At 35.5% G+C, this 18,100-nt stretch overlaps 1 protein-coding gene across 1 annotated transcript in view; it reads right to left on the bottom strand.

Moving 5' to 3' along the window:
- Positions 1-18,100, bottom strand: part of Lrp1b (LDL receptor related protein 1B) — a 1,777,071-nt gene that overhangs the window by 422,689 nt on the left and 1,336,282 nt on the right. The gene's annotated exons all lie outside the window — the stretch shown is intronic.

Below are 18,100 nucleotides of genomic sequence, written 5' to 3'. Positions count from 1 at the left end.
GTACTTCAGGTGTGCTAGTGATTAACGAATGTTTGTTAACAATATATATAAAACTGATTTTTTTCCATCCTGAATGTGGCTTTTATTCTCTATCATCAGCTTAGAGAAAGTTGCTAGAGATTAAGAAACTTTTATTCTTTAAATTGTTCAAATGATTTCAAGTTCTTCATGTTTCTAAATTATCACTTATTTAAAAACAGTGAGCATCACACATGCTAATTCCCATGTTGGCTATAATTACTGTTAAATGAAAAGTATTTACCCAACGATACAGTAAGACTTCATCTATTATAAAATCTTAGAGATGATAAGTTATAGTAATACAAATTAGTCTTAGAAAAAAAGGATTGTGTTTTTTTTAATATCAACAGATTAACTTGAATCTTATCTTAAAACCTTGATGAATGTCACAGATACCCTCAAGCCTCATGGGGTACCTTGCTCAGCCTAGATATAGTAGGGAGATCTTTCCCAAAGCAATGTGCCTTATCCTCTCTGAGGAGTGGATGGGAGTTTGGTGTGGAGGACTAAGTTGAGGGAATGGGAGGAGGGGAAGGAGTGGGAACTGGGATTGGTATGTACAATGAAAAAAGATAATTAAAAAAAAAATAAAAATAGAAGAATTCCGAACCAACACATAGAGAGAAGAAAAAAAGGGGGTATAGTTAAATGGGGAAAAGGTTAGGGCATAACAAAAAAATGCAAGAATCAAATTGTATTAAATAGATACAAACGGACATAATGTTAAGAGCCTAAGGAAAATGACCTAGAGGTACTAACATGTTTTCTGAAGTTATACGAATGGTTCATCCAGAGAAGGAAACACTATGATATATGGCTACAGGAATTGACCAGGCTTGACAAGAGGGAATGAAATACAGAAAAATAGGTACACATACAGAAAATTCAGAACCAGCATACACCTGGAAACACAATATGTTTCTTTTATACATCTGAATGAAAGAGGCGGGGTTAGTGTATTCATCTAAGCAAATACACAGGTTTAGCTAGTTTACTAAGAGACGGTAGAGGAGCAGTCTCAGATTGCGGTCATTGAGAGGAGGAAGCTGTGCTTACTAATTTCTCCATACACTGTCACTATTTGCACTCAGATCAGAGCAAGGCTTTGCCAATTCTCTGAGCCTCAGCTTGGGAAGGCATTGTCAGTCTCGTGGGTCTGAGGCATTAGGGTCTTTGACATTGCTGTGGCCATATTAGTTACACACATTCATTCAGGACTTCATCTGCTCCTTAAACATTTACTCAAGACATTCTCTCCTCCCACAAAACACTTTGGGTTTCAAATTCATCATGCACATAAATGATATACTCCTCGTATATAATAAAGAGATAGTCTATAAATTATTCAAGTAATAAAATATTTAATTGATGCTATAGAAGGTAAAACATTTACCGATCATGCAAGAGGCCCTAGTTCAATCCCCAGTTTCCTGCCAATACCACCTGATACCCTAAAATTAGTAACAGATGCTAGCTCTATGAAATTTACATCCTATTTTCTCACACTTAGTGTTTTAATATCATCTACAGTATGTTTGAATATATAAAATAGTCTTCTACACATTTTAAATCTTAAATAACACACTAAATTTTTAAAGTAAATGTAATAAATAATTTTGAAAAAATATATTAAGCTTCAACATAATGGTGCATTTTCACAGTGAAATTTTATAGAACATTTATCTCCCAGACTCCAGGTAGAAAATACTGTTTTTTTTTTTTAGTATAGTTAATTCAAAGACTAGGAATTGCATTCCAAAACATTCAATTGTGACACAACTGAGCCTTTGGTTAAAAATAATAATAATAATAAAAGAAAAATTAAAAAAAATATTTGAAATGCATTTTCTTAGCCATTGGCAGAAAACAATTCAGAAGACAATATTCTAATTAATTGGTTACAAAACCTTATATGTTAAAAATGAGATGGCTTTCTCAGAAAATTCTGGGACAAAAATCCATTTGTTGATGCATCAATATCATTAACAAAGCCCGTGCTTATTTGGAAATATTTAGCAATGTTAGAAGTGTGTATTCTCTACAACCTAAAATTCATGCTCTCAGCCACATGCTCAGGGGGAGCTTGAATACCTGCACTTCTAAAATAGCACTAATGCATCTTAAGCAACTGTATTTCTAAAATAGCACTAATCTATCATTTTCTTCCCTCTCCCTCAAGAGTTTACAGTGGACCTCCAAAAGCCAGCATGAGACAGTGTAACACCATATAGTTAAGAAAGGAAAAGGTAGGAAAATTCAGCTTTGAATTTTGAAACTAGTTGCCAGAAATCTGCAAAATTATGGCAAAACATAGCTCTTCTCAACAAATATTTTTTATATTTATATCTTCACGAAATATTGTTTGTACCTAAAAATCACATGTACTTAAATGTGAAGACTAAAGCTCCTTCTTTAGGATGCTGTCAGTAAATTCTGCATAGTTGCTATTCATTTCCTTTCAGGACTTCTACAAAGCAGAGGTAAGTAAATACTTTTACTCTTTCTTATTTTAAATTAATTTTTCTCCCTTTATTATGCCATTGCCTGGTCTTAAGTAGGCATTATTTCATGTTTTTAAGAATTTGAGTCCCAGAAAGGGCTCAACATATAAATGTTTCTGCTTGTAAGGTTGACAACTTGAGTTTATTTCTCAGGGCACACATGGAGGAAAGTGAGAATTCTAACCAATTGTTTGCTGACCTCTACATATGCACTGTATCACATTTGCACATGTAGGCCTTCTTGTCGAGAAAAAGTGCAGAAACCAAAGTTGATATGCATGAGGGTGAGAGTAATAAGTTTTAATAAAGTTTGTACAAACCGAAATGGATTGGACGGTATAGTGTAAGCACTGACTGGCATGATGCATTATAGTGTATTTTGCAAATACTTGTATAATGCTTCCAGAGACATCCTTGATTTCTGAAAGTCTGGCTTTATTAGGAGGCAGGTTCATGATTTTGAACCCAGGGAATCATTTAGAGTCTAAACTTCGAAGCATCACACTTGACTGAGTCCAAATACTTCTGCAAGTGGAGGAAACAGAGTTCACTGCTTTTCATTCATTTCTCATACTTCTGTTCTAGCTTATAGAGAAAAGACTGTGTTATGTAGGTGGCACAGTTGGGGGTTGGGTTTTCAGAAGAATGCACACTATCAGATGATGAGGTATGTGTGTCTGCATGCTTTCCTTCATTTCCTCGCAAAATAAAAGTCCACGTGGAATGTCAGTAGGCATTTTGTTCTTACTGAGTTTACTGACTAGAGTGTGTGTTCATGTCTTGCTTGTGAGAATTTCAGAATGAGTATATACCATAATGACAAATCCTGGATTGAAAATTTACATATATGTGAGCGCGCGCACACACACACACGCACACACACACACAGGAGAGAGAGAGAGAGAGAGAGAGAGAGAGAGAGAGAGAGAGAGCCACCCTTTGCTTTGGAGGCAAAAGGAGATATTCAACATATAGCTAATGCAAACTCTACCTGAATGATTTTATTTTTTAAAACGATGTTTAGCCTGCCTTGGGGTGCATTTTATAAGGCAGCCCACAATATCACTTATTCGAAGGTTCACACAACATTGTGTTGCTCTAGGATCAAAATTGCAGGCATGGTTGGTTTCCTGTCAGGCATCTGTTCTTTGTTTGTAGAGTGCTGCCCTGCATATCCCAAGGTCCTGCCATGTATGTTGCCTGTTTCTCAGTCTCTTCTCATAATGACACCAATCACACTAGTTTATCAGTGCCAATATTAATTCACTTTATCCTAATCATCTCTGTTTTCTGCCTATTTCTACATGCACTCACATGGTAAGATAATGAAAATAAAGACTTCCTTCACACATCAGTTAAAGAGGAAGGGGACCATAGTCTATTCCATACAAAGATCATTACGGTACCTTAAGACTTATTCATCTATCTGGCTCAAAATAAAAGGGGAAACATCAAGAATTGATTCTTGAAGAACCAGTATAAAGCTCTCATTTCATTTGCATTTCAACATGCTGAAATTAAAATGAATCGGATTGTTATTTTATGTGGCGATGTTTTACAAGTCAATTGCATGATAAAGTTAAAATAAATTAGCACATTTACTATTTTCAAAGCAAAGTAAGATGAGGACAGCATTTGTTCCCATTGTGGTTTCATTAGAACAACAGACAGACCCTTCAGTGAGTGGTCCAGCACAATCCGTGTTTCCTTTTTTTTTTTTTTTTTACAGGAAAACAGCTCGTTTCCCCTGGCTCATGTGCTAGACAAGGTGGTAATAAACCACTGCCACTGTGTTAATTAATCCTCTTACAAACTGTTAATTGCTGCTACTTTTGAAACTCTCAGTAGAGATCCATGTACATTATATCACAACAGATATGGTGATTTGAATCTGGACATCACTGATTCCAAGGCTTATAACTTCAACTGCAACAGATGCTGATTTACAAATATCTCAATGTCTCAAGAACTGACAGAGACAACACTAGGACAGTGAGGCAGGAGAAGGCATGGCAAAGCAGAGGTGTTGAAAGCAGAGACGTTGAGTTGTTGGATAGTAAGCTGTGTGACAGCCATGAGCAAGAAGAGATTTAGATTATTATTTGTGTATTTTGTGTATGTATTGTATATCCAACCAGGATTTGAACACCAATCTTAAATGCAGTGACCTGATTTTCCGATATTATTGATTTTGTGGCACTTGTGTGGTTAACATATGTATAAAGTTGAGTTGTGTGGGGCAAAGTTACAGGGAACAAGATTGCTGAATGAGAGTACCCCACAGTTTTGCACAAAATCCCCATGAGTGGTGAGTATCAAAGGGAGGACGAAACGTGATCTGTGGCTTATAATTCCCAAACTAGAAATATTCTCCAGTGTTATTACATTACAAATTGTACTATTTATGATACAAGAACGGAAGAGATCTAATAAATACTAAGTTACAAACCCTTATAACAGTATACTTTCAATTCTCAAGGGGTTGGAGAGATGACTCAATGTTTATAAGCACAGGTTGGTATCTCAGAGGATCAAGGTTTGATTCCCAGCACCCACATAGCAGGTCACAACCATCTGTAACTCCAGTTCCAGCAACCCTCTTCTAGCTTCCGCTGGCACCTTGTACGCACATGCTGCAAGATATACCTTCAAGCAAAATACCACTACACAAATAATATAAATACATTTTTACATTCACAAAAGCCATCTGGGAATAACTGAAATAAAAAAGAATAAATAAATAAATGGAAATTATATATTAACTTATCTATAGCTAAAATTAAAAGATAACAAATCATGTGAATAAAGGATATTTTTAAATCACTAAAATTCATACTTTAATGCTTTCTATAAAAAATAATAAATTTAGACAATGTTAAAACCTAATTAAATTCCTTCTGCAAAGAGATATATGAAATAAAAGAACATTATTTCTTTAAAATTATACATCTTTTAATATTTTACTATAAATGAGACTATCTAGACTCTATGCTTGGTAGACACTAAGTTTTGAGAACTGAATTAAATGTGACAAGAACAAAATGATAATTAAACTTTAAAGACTATAAAATGTATTAATATTGTTAAGTAAAATGTATTATACTGCATGACAACTATGATTCTTTCTGCTAAGGGATTAGAAAATATTAACTTAGAATAAATCCAGACAATACAGTAATTTCTAAATTTCCTGTTAAAGCAGTTAATTTTTCAGGGAATTACATTAAAAAGCACTTTCAATATAGTTTTGATTAAGCTGAACTTCTAGAAGCACACAGGATAATTTTATGGCATTGTTTAAGGGAGGGGAGAGGTAGGGAGGGGAGCAGAGAACAATGTAGAGCTCAATAAAAATCAATAAAATTTGAAAAAAGGGAAAAGAAGAAAAGAAAGCCTGTGCCTTGGGGAAACAAGATATCTTATATCAATTCTTTAAGAACCAGAGAAATTTCACCTTAGAGTAGATGGTAGCTAACCCAGAGTTCCACAGCGGCAGCATGAGAGTTTGGAGCACTCAGTCCTGAGTGGGAAGACTTCATCAACCCTTCCCCTCAAGGCTCAGGGATCTATGCAGAAGAGGAAATGCGAAGACAGCACGAACCAGAGGTGGTGGATGACTCCAATGAAACAGTGTCTCCTAAGCACAAGGGGACTGATACACATGACTCACAGAAACTGAGGCAGCATGCACAAGAGGAATACAGGTTCAGGTCAGATGGTGTCATGGCACTGAGGGGCAGACATTTACAAGAGATTCCACTCCTAAATAAGAAGGCATTTGCAATTGATACCTGCTGGCAAAGGGAAAATCAGTTTTCTCCAATGGAGTATTACTGGGCATGTAATTCACACTTCCCAGCAGGTTCTGTGTCCAGAAATATTTGAAATAACACACACACACAAGAAAAATAAAAGTAAATAAATAAAAACCTCATGGATTTTTGGGGGTGAACTCATAGGAGTTTAGAAGGAGAGAGACATGAGCAAAATATGTTGTAATTTTTAAAAATTAAAACAAAAGGAAAAATGAAGTCAATAATATAGGACCCACATCTGCTGTAACTGGAAGACTTTAAAAAGTAGAAATATGACCCTTGAAGAGAGTTGAGGGGTGTGTCTTCACTGGGCACAGGGATGCAAGGATCACTGTGTCGCAGACCAGAAGCTCTTCCAGAGAAGAGCAGGAACAAAAATATCCTATTCTTGGCCTTGTTCCTTTTAAAACTGTAGGAAAATAAACTATTGGTATGAAGACCGGATGTACCTGCAGCTCATTTACATGCAAGATAAATACTGTTGTTTTAACGATATTCTCAGAAAGACAGTAACCTGCAAATATTAGTAGGGATAAATAATCAGCTGTTTCACCATTGCCAAAGATCATTATCATCAAAACTGGAATCACAGGCAGAGAGCATGAAGCCCTTCATCTGGCTGGAATGGCTGGAAGGGCCTTCCTTCCTTTAACTCAGCAAGACCCCACAATTCTGTCTAAACTAACACCATATCTGCATAATAGTAAGAGGGCGCTATTTCTGCTAAGAAAATCCTCCCCACTACTTTGTAACTTCCAGGAGGGCTCCACCCTCTGACTGTCAGAGCCTGTACAAATTCTTTTGATGATTATTCACTTACTGTTCCTCGTTTTAGGGAATCACAGCAAAGATCAAACTTCCCTAGGGAAATTTACAGAAGCAGTCAACATAGAATTTTCCACAGCAGGAGTGGACAGGGATAGGGAAACAGTGGCCATCCACAATCCACCAGGAGACCAGAACAATGCAAAGAACAATAAAAAAGAAGAATGCAAAGAATGATGTTAAATAAAATGTATACCAAAGATAGCTGGTATACTTGAAATAACTGATGCCTGAGAGCCTGCTGGTGTGAAGAAATGCTAAGTGAAAATAGATACGTGAGGAGTGAATACAGGTTAACCAAGCAGAACACAGGTTAGGAAAGAGCATATTGAATTTTAAAAGCAAATTAGAGACATTTAAGAAAATTGAATTCAGGTATATTATTTCATGAACATATGTCAGAAAACTTGAGATTTCACATTATTTTCTTATGCGCAAATTGCACAGGACAAAATGCTGCATTAGAGACCGTGTTAAAATGTGTATGTGGTTTCTTGAGCCACGGCTTTTAACTCAAACATTTGTCCCACGTACCTCATCAGGAAGACAAATTGTCATGTGCAGCCATCAATCCTAAGTTTTCTACTTTTCAATGAGCTGCTCTGCATTCTGAACATATACTTCAACAGTAAATCAGGTTAAGCATGCCATGATCTTCAAGTAAGCACCTGAAATCTATGTAAGAGGGTCTTAATCAGCTACTGAACTTGACTTCTCCACACATTTACACAGTTCATGTCAACTGGGGAAGATAGAGGAAATTTCCTTTCTGATATTACTAACTTTGAAACAGTGTTTAAATTCCCTCTGAACTCTGTTCCCTGTTTAGCACTGGCAGAGAGGGAAGTGCCTTTTGAATAGAGATTAAATTAACCTCATTTTCCGTCATTACCTACCAGACCAAAGGTTCAATCAACAGGCTCTTTCACAGATGCTGGCTCTTCTAGATGTAAGTCATCTTGTCAACCTAGCATGCAAGATTATTGCAATAACCTGCTCAGAATGTTTCTCTTCGTATTATCCCATTCAGATATTCACAGCTAGGTGAATAGAGCAAAATTAGAGTATTATATTCTTGTAAAGTTTTGACATTTTCACACATCTATGGATTAATGATGAATATTGTTCTCATTCTACACATACACATCTTTCACCCTGAAGATCTAAAAGGAAGATTCTAACAGGACTATAAAATTTGTATTGTCTCATTTAGTGTTATATTTCATTTTCTAGTAAAACCAGAATGCTTGAAGCAGGGTATATGTAGTGGGCAGTAGTTGTGGGATATTTTTGTTGTTATTTTTGTTTGTTTGATAGCTCATACATCTGGAAGTAGGAAAGCATGGAAACAGTCTCTAGTTCATCAGAAGAGCTGAAAAATGCAGATGCAAATAAACAAGGACTGAAAAGACAGAGCCCATTCTCACAACATACACTTCAATGAGAAAAGTGCAATCTCCTTCGAGCCTTCCAAAAAACTATTATGTCTTAAAAACCTTTGTCCCTTAAAATATAGACTAAAATTGGGTCAGCGTGAATTTTGAAGAGCCCAAGCCACATGCCAACCATAACACATTCTATGGGATTTTTTTCTGGGTTTCTATCAATATTGACATTCAATCAGAGATAAATCATTAGTAGTTTATGTTATGTATTGAAGATAAAATGTGACCTCACTAACTCTTATCGCAAATACTTAGGGAGATAGTGGGAACTACACAAGGCAGGGTCTAACTGGGAGCAAGCACCTTCCTTAATTGCTTGCTTTGGAAGGCGAGCAGTCTTGGCCACAGATCCCTATTGCATGTTTCACTGCCTTACTTCAAGCCCAGAAAGACACAGACATGCAACTTTGGATGGAAACCACAGGCCAATATAATGTCTTTGTCCTTCTGCTTTCTTCTCTTAGTAGTTTTAGTAACAATATAATGTCTGACTAGCACTGTTCCACCATTACCACAGGTGAAAATCAGATCTAGTCATGTACTAAGGGTGGTTCAAATAGAAGAAACTCATGACATCTTTAATATGTAATCTCGTGCTATCTTTTCTTCTTCCCTAATTACTTTGGAACCCAGCCATACATATTCTATTAATAAAGCATGAACTCCTCCTGTCAAGTAATTCTAAAGTGTTGTTTTTTGCATGTAATTTATGTATGTGATTTCACTAATCTTTGCTGCTTTTATGGAAATATTTTATCTAGTCTCTTTGATGCATTTGCCTTAAAGCTTTTTGAGATTTTTCTGTATGTATTGTCTCACTGAAGAGTCCTTTTAAGAAGTTATCTTCCGTGTTGCAGAGATAGCTCAGAAGTTAAGAGCACAGGTTTCTCTACCAAGGTCCCAAGTTCAATTCTCAGCAACTGCAGGGTTAGCTAACAACCACCCAGGATGAATCCGGTGCCCTCTTCTGGAAGGCAGGTATATATGCAGGCAGAACACTGTGTATGGAATAAAAATATATTTTTTTAAAAGTTGTCTTCAAGAAGAATTTTGAATTGTGGAGATTTTTTAGATACTTTTTGGGTAAACATTATTTAACCTGGATTTCAGTATTCACTGTTGTAGCAAGTGCCTTTGTAGTTACTTTTGGTTGACCCTTGCTCTTAATTTACAACCACGTCTTTCATAAATGATCATCTCTGACTCCATTGCTTTGGAAGTTGATGGCCACAGTTCATTTCTGTGCTCAGGAACCTCAAGGATTAATAACTTTCCAGAAGGCAGTGACCCAGGAAGAGACAATGCATAGTGCATCTGCATTTCACCCTTGTTTTTCAGATTAGCAATTTCTCTTAATATTCATTGTGAAAAGTTATATAAAGAGTTCTATGTTTTAAATGTGAAAGATGGCTTCAAAGGATGCATTTTAAATAATGTGCTATCATAGAGTTTGTGAGAGGAAACTATGGCCATATATATTAGAAAATTATATTTGTGTGTGTGTGTGTTTTCCTTATTGTGGACTTCCAGAGGAAAGAATAGACATTGAGACCTTATTCTTGCATACCTATGTATCCATAAAATATTCTAGGCACTTAACAAATGCTGTCTTGTATTTAATAGCTCTTATTATGGTTTCTTTAGAACTTAGAGAAGAACTTCCATTTTCCATACTCAACTAAATGAAAATTCTAAGCATGATTATGATTTAGATCTCTGGATGATTATTATTATTTTGGTGGTGGTGGTGGTGGTGGTTGGTTGGTTGATTGCTTGCTTGAGATAAATTCTCCCTTCGAAGTTCTGACTGGCCTGAAACTCACTGTATAGGCCAGGCTATTCAAATTCATAACGTCTCACCAACTTCCGCTTCCTTTATGCTGCAATTAAAAGCCTGGATTTCATCTGATATTTTTAAATATATAATGAAGTACTGTCAAGATAGTACAGCGGGAAGAGAGGCTTCCCAGCAAGTCTGATGACGTGAGTGACTCCCTGGAATAAACATCATAGAAGGAGAAAGTAGCATCCTGAGCTCCACACTTGTACTGTGCCATGTTGGTTCTCAGATGCAGACAAACAAAAAACAAATATATTTTTAAAAATTTAAAAGATTGATTAAAATTTCCTGAAACAAATCATTTGTCACCTAGATAAAGATATGGTAAGAGGTAACACAGTATCAGATTTAAGCAGAGAAAATGCACACATTAATTGTATATATAGAAGATGGGCCAGGGTCTCTAGGCTTCATATTTATGCTTATTTTATTATTTCATTTTGCAGTAAGGTAAGTCAAATTCTAAATTCTCACAAAGGCTCCAATGCAAGATTATAATGTTTATACAAATTAGCAATTTCTTGGTGGTAAAATTGGTAAGGAGAATATTTCAAAAATGTTCATATTAATTAGACTCAATCTGAACTTAATTCATTATTACATTGCATCTTAATATATTAATTAATATGTGTAATTACACTAATTATATTTGACAGGGTATGTATTCTAATGTACACAGCAAAAATATTTTTTAAAAATGGTCAACAAATACAGTAAAAATATTTTTTGAATAATGCTTCTGTTGAATTATAATTACTTACTAAAAAAATTATTGGATACCATCTCAGGTTAACTCTTTCCCACTGAAACTTCCCCCTCAATTCCCATGTGTTAGTTAACAATCAACAGACATATTTTCCACCAGGGAATTCCAGTGTCCACATTGGGCTGTCACTCATGTGGCCATTTTCATTATCCTTTCTTCCCTCCATTATGATCTCTCTAGATTTACCTCAGAGAAGGACTCTCAGAGGAGCCACAACCCATCTGTTTTCCCTGGGCATCCCAACTCTTGGTGACAGCACAGAGTTGCCCTTAATCCTTTCTTCCCTGTCCCTCCAGACTTAATTGTCTTCAGTAGCCTAACTACAAGAGGCCTTCCTGAGACACTACCTCCTTTCCCTGAGAGCACCTCTTCTTGGTATGGTCCAAGCTCAGCTCTATCTCAGAGACATTGCCAGAATTCTCTTGTAGCTCCTCTCCATTCTTTTTTCTCAGCTGCCAATCCACAGAACCACTTTCTGCCAGTGATCTCCTGTGGCCAAACTAAGACAGGACTCAGCCAATTCTCACTATCCTCTCTGTAATCAATCCCACTAGATCTTTCTCTTAAGCCCTCACATCCTTTCCTCCAAACTCATTTCCATCCCTTTCTATCACTTGTGACCCACAACAGATATCACTATCAGGGACCCCACAGTCACCATACTTGCCTAGGGGTCAACAGAAAACAAAGATCCAACTATGCATCCAACAAAGACAGAATCAGTTGTCACCACAAGAAATACTTTAAACTCCATCAAAGCCTGGGTACTGTGTAATAATCTTTTTGCACACTGGAAAGACTCATAACTCAATTAGTTTAATAAAAATCTGAACATCCAGTAGGTAAGCAGGATTTGGGGGGCAGAGAAGATGCTGGAAAGAAAGGTAGAAAGGCACAAGAGTTGTCAGCCAGTTAGAGGGGAAGCAGGAGATGAACATGTGGTTCTGTAAAAAAGCACTTCCACGTGGTAGAGCATAGAGAAGAAATATAGGTTAATTTAAGATGTAAGGGCTAGTTAGTAATAAGATCAAGCTATTGACTGCTCATTTACAATTAATGGTAAGTCTATGTGTGGTTATTTGGCAGCTGGCAGGCAGGGCAAGGTGACTGGCGGTTCCACTATAAAAACACTTCCTACATAGATGCCATGAGTAAATTCAAACATGAATAGACAAAACAATTTGCCTCCACCAGAACCCAGTAACCCAGCGACAATAGACCCTAGGATATGCAATAAGTTGAGGCACAAGACAAGGATTTCAAAATAGCAGTTGTAACTACATGCAAGGACCTTTAAATAGGCTTAGGAACCCAAGTAAACAAAAAAAAAAAATCGAATGAAATAAGCTAAATATGGAATGCTCAAAAGCAGAATTTAACAAAGAAATAGAATCATAACAGGGCAGGGAACCCTGACTGCTCTACGGACTGGAGAGGGAGAGGGAGAGGAGTTTGGGGGAGGGGGAAAATGGTGGGAGGAGGAGGAGGGAAATGGGAGGCTGGGAGGAGGCGGATACTTTTTTTTCCTTTTCTCAATAAAAAAAAATAAAAAAATAAAAATAATAAAAAGAAACAAACAAGCAAAAGGAACAAACAGACAAATCAACCAACCAACCAACCAACCAACCAACAAACAAACAAACAAATAAATAAATAGAAATAGAATCACTAATAAATCTGAAATAAAACTGGAAAAGAAAAATTTCGGATGTCAAACAAAAACCTTAAAGGTAATCTTCACCAACAGATTACATGACATAAATTAGAAAGTCTCAGGTGGTAAAGACAAGGCAGAAGAAATAGAGAGCTTGTTCACAGAAAATATGGAATCTAAAAATACTTAATCACAAAACATTCAGGTTTTCTTGGTCACCCTGTAAATAAAAAAAAAAAGTCCAACATCCATTAGCAATAGGGATAAAAAAGAAACTCAGGTCAAAGAAATAAAAAAAAATAATAGAATCATAAAAAGTATTCATAATCTAAAGCAGGTACCTGTTAAGATATAAAAAAACATTCAGAATACCAAGTAGACAGGACCAGAAAAGGAATATCCCACAATAATAATAGTCATAAAACTAAATATATAGAACATGAAAGCATATTAAAATTGTATTGGGGGAAATCAAGTACATAAAAGGCAGGCCCATTAGATAACACCTAATCTCCCAATGGTGATTTTTCAAAGCCAGAAGTTTTTGCATTGAGTATTCAACAAATTCTGAAAGATTACAGATGCCATCACAGACTCCGATACCAAGAAAATTTATCAATCCCAAACTACTAAAAAGGACAAACATTCCATGATAAAACTAGATTTAAGCAATTTAGTTCTACCAATCCAACTCTACACAAGGAACTAAAAGAATAATTCAATCTGAAGAAGTTATTCACACTTAAGAAGAAATAGGGAATAAATAATCCCAGAACAATGGACAAAAGAGGAGGATAAATCCTAGACCATAACAACAAAATAAAATAAATAAATACGATTAAATGGTAACTAATATTTATGGGTTCAATTTTCAAAATAAAATAAAGAAGACTAACTGTTGATATTAGAAAACATGATTCTGCTTTCTGCTACCTCCAGGAAACCCACCCACCATGAAGGACAGATACTTCATATTTAAAAAATATATGCCAAGCAAATTGGACAAAGAAGGTGTAGTCATTTTAATATCTGACAAATTTACTTCAAGCAAAATTAATTAGAGGAGATAAGGAAGAACACTAAATACTCATTAAAATAAAAATTCATCAATATGTTATCGCTAATTATGTATCAATCAAATACAAGGGTGTTACGGGTGGTCCTCCCACTCCTCCAGCCTATCGCCGCTGAGATACCAGACCATTGGGGCGTGGTCTCTCTCCCTTTAAAAAGGCGGCCACTTCCCTCTCCTCTCTCTCTTCACTTCCTGCTCGACTTCCTTCCTGGTTGCGCAGAGGGCTGATGGTGATCTGTAAGTTTTTTCCCCTTTAAATAAATACCACCCTATTAATCATAATTCCAAACTGGTGTGGCATTGTTTATGACTTACGCCTTCACAAGGGTACCATGTTCATAAAAGAAAAAAAAAAAAAACAGCAAAAAAAAAGTTGGTCCTTTGAGAAAATCATCAAATTGAACACATTTTGCTAGCCAAAGATGGAGAGAGAAGATCAAACTAATACAATTAGAGATGAAAAGGGGGGCGTTACAACACACACTGGGGAAATTAAGAGAATTATCAAGAAATACACTTACAACTGCAAATTCCCGAAGGATTGCATAGATATTATGATAGAACATGAGGGACAGAGGAACAGAGATGGAGGCAACAGTGTTCCACAAGTTGAAGAATGCCTCCTGTCAAAACACTTACAACTTGACCTTGATGAACTTAAGTAGAATATCTTGCTTGTGGTTTAGAGACTAAGAGAATAAATCAAGGTCTTATCAATAGGCTCAAGGCATATATCAAAGAATACAGTCATTAGTGACATAAAATCTAAATTGATGACATCTAGAAATATTTTCAGAGATGGCCATTTTGTCTTATGCTTTTAATCCTTGTACTTGTAGACTGGGCAGGAGGACTGACTTAACTTCAAGGTCAATATTTTTTACAAACTAAGGAGAAACAAATGATATAAACAAAGGTAGCTCTTTCATGTCCTGGACACACAGGTCCAAATAATCAAACAAAACTTACATTAATTACAAACTATTTCTCCTATAGATCAGGTTTATTACTAACTAGCTTTTACATCTAAATTAACCCATTTCTATTCATCTATTGATTGCCATGTGACTGTGAATTTTACTGGTCTGTTGGCATGTTGTTTCTTGGGTGACTGCTCACATCTCTCTGGACTTTGCCCCCCCCCCCCACTGAAGTCCTCAGATTTATTGTTTTGCCTTACCTTATACTACCTGGCTATTGGTCAAATATCTTTTATTATTAACCAATGTGAACAATATATATTTACAGTGTAAAGAAGCATCCCAAAGCATTTCTGATGACTCACTGTCAGGAAAAGTCTAAATTAATTAAAATATTTTAAATACCATAATTTGTAGGTCTTTGAAATATTTGATGAATACCTATCTATGCGAAATATATCTTTTTATACTTAGGAAACCTAATTAATATGACTATAAGTTTGGCTATTATAGGTGAATATGTTATTTTTGTAAATCTATATTTCTTAATTATATACTACATTTTAATTGATCTGTATAAAATATATTAAACAGAAGTAGAAATATACATACAGTATAACAAAATTAACATTAAATTTATAGCAATAAACTAAGATCCACACCAATGTAAAATCTTTTGAGATTTACATTCTTTTGGATTAAAGTAGATTCAATAATCCACAACAATCAACACTTTTTTCATTATGTCTATATTATAATTTCATTGTTTGTGTCTCTCATATGGGCTGTTGTGTGGTGGGAAGGAAAGGGGTAATATAAAGCTTTTAGGTGACTGTGGATACATTCATACTAGGCAGCACAGAACAAGGATAGCTATGGGTAAATGTGGTATAGACTCTGAAATCATGGTGTTGAATTTTTTGCAACACATTACACTAAAATGCATTTGCCTATCTCCTGCTTTGAATGGATTACTTATCCTTTTCATTTGCAAAACATTGCTTCTCCACTTACACATTTCTTCCAAGGGTGACAATTCTATTAGGCTGTGCCATAAACTCACAGATCTTAGAAATCACACACCTCAAAAGAGATGGGAACCTGTCAAGTTATTGTTATAAATTAGTGTTTTTTAATAAATAACTCATTTAACTTAACTTTAAAATTGTTATTTGCAGCAAACATCGTAGTGAAATATCTGCCACGCACCCAGGTGTGTATCATTGCTGCCATGCTATTCTTCTTTGGGAGTGAATGTGGTACTTCTTGGGGAAAGTACCAGCTGACGCAATCAATCAAATGCCTGGCTTCCTTCAGAAGACAACCTAAATTCCTTATGTGTATTGTCTCTTTCATCACACGACATGCTGAATAGATCTGTATCGAAGGATCAAGATTGGATAAAAACAAATAAACTAAACCTAATGTTACCCCTTCTTAAAATTTTTTGCTAATGTAAACCTAGCTGTTTTTCCTCCATATAAATTGAAGTGAAAGGTACAGTGATCTCCGTTGTAGCAGGATACACTGTGTTCGTGGAAACGAAGGTGCAATTACAGCCGGTGCCTTTATAACCTCAAAGCAAAGGTCAGCTCTATGAAAAAGACTGATACTGGAACACTTATGTATTTGAGAATGGTTTTGTTTTTGTGCTCACAGTAGTACACTTGGGATCCCCAGGGATTCACACTCGGAGAAGCACAGGCTTAGGGTCATGCATCTCACCTGTTTCCCACCACCTGACCCACTCACCTGATGTTTGCTATCTACCCAGGCAATGTTCTTAACTCAGTTCTGCACAGCACCACCTTTTAAAACTTTCATGAGTTTCTTCACCAGGTCTCTTTTTTATTCTCTAAAGGCTTCAGGTATATTTTAGATCTACTGTATTACCATGATTGTTTGCTTGCAGTTTTCTTCATTAAACTGTAGCTTCTAAAGTTATCTGGAGATATTCATCCTTTACCATCAGAGTGCCTAAACTGTACCTGATGAATAAATTAATTAGTATGCAGTGTTCAATATGATCACTTGCAATGATGAATTCTATGAGAGTGAAAAATGACAAACGGAAAAGTAATATAAATGTAAACCTCATATAGATATACCCAAAGAATCAATTAATATCAAATATGAATTAATTCTATGATTAGTATAGTTACATAATTGTTACATACACACACATACACATACATACATACACACACACAAGAGAGAGAAAGAGAGAGAGAGAGAAAGAGAGAGAGAGACAGACAGACAGACAGACAGAGACAGAGAAAGAGAAGTCAAAATGGTCTGCACCATAAATATACAAATTAGTATGAAATTTCTAATAATTATAGTAACATTCTTCTCTTTGTTTTTTTCTTTTTCTTTTTTTCTTTCTTTCTTTTTTTGTTTTGTTTTTGAGACAAGGTTTCTCTGTAGCTTTGGAACCTGTCCTGGACACTAGCTCTAGAAGACCAGGCTGGCCTCGATCTCACAACGACCTGCCTGCCTCTACCTCCCAAGTGCTGGGTAAAGGCGTGCTCCACCACCACCTGGCATAGATGCTAAATCTTAATTGTTGTCAAGCAAATGTATATGAATATAAAGAAGCTGTTTTGATTATTAGATTTCCATAAACTAATAAAATTGTAAAATAATTATTGGAAAGCTTTGTGATAATAATTCTTCTCAGAGACAATGGATTAAGACATAAATTAATGGAACATTTATGTTCAACACCTGTAAGAAATAAAAAACACAGTTACTGGCTTGCTGACTGGCTTTCAGTTTTCTGGTTAAATTTGCTTCCAGGATTCTACATTACACAAATATTTACATTTATGAATGAGCACATTTATCCAAACAAATATAAATTGTAATATTTAATGCATTTATGAGATACATAATTCATTTATCAATTAATTAGATAAATAAAACAGTGTACACTGGGTGCAAAATTAAATGTATGTTTAAACCTATATTACTTAAAAAGTTGTTATACATGTATATATAATATTGCAATTTAAAAATATGGAAACAAAGATTGATTCAGTACAGCACAAAAAAGTAACAGGGAATAAACGGAAATTGCAAAGTCATAGCAGAGAATATATGTGAAGATGTTGGTATTCATGAATATCAGATGACAGGAATGAGGTTTCTGTACGTTGTGTGGATAGTTCACACTGAATGAAACATGAAATTTGAATGTTTACAAAAGTTTTTTTCCCATGCTTTTTATTTGTTTTAC

Source organism: Microtus oregoni, unplaced genomic scaffold (genome assembly GCF_018167655.1).
Source record: "Microtus oregoni isolate MIOR12 unplaced genomic scaffold, Mior012 000025F_ref0000491, whole genome shotgun sequence".
NCBI classification, from domain to species: Eukaryota; Metazoa; Chordata; class Mammalia; order Rodentia; family Cricetidae; genus Microtus; species Microtus oregoni.
Note: the sequence above shows the minus strand (reverse complement) of the source record. Positions and strands in the feature narration are given on the sequence as shown.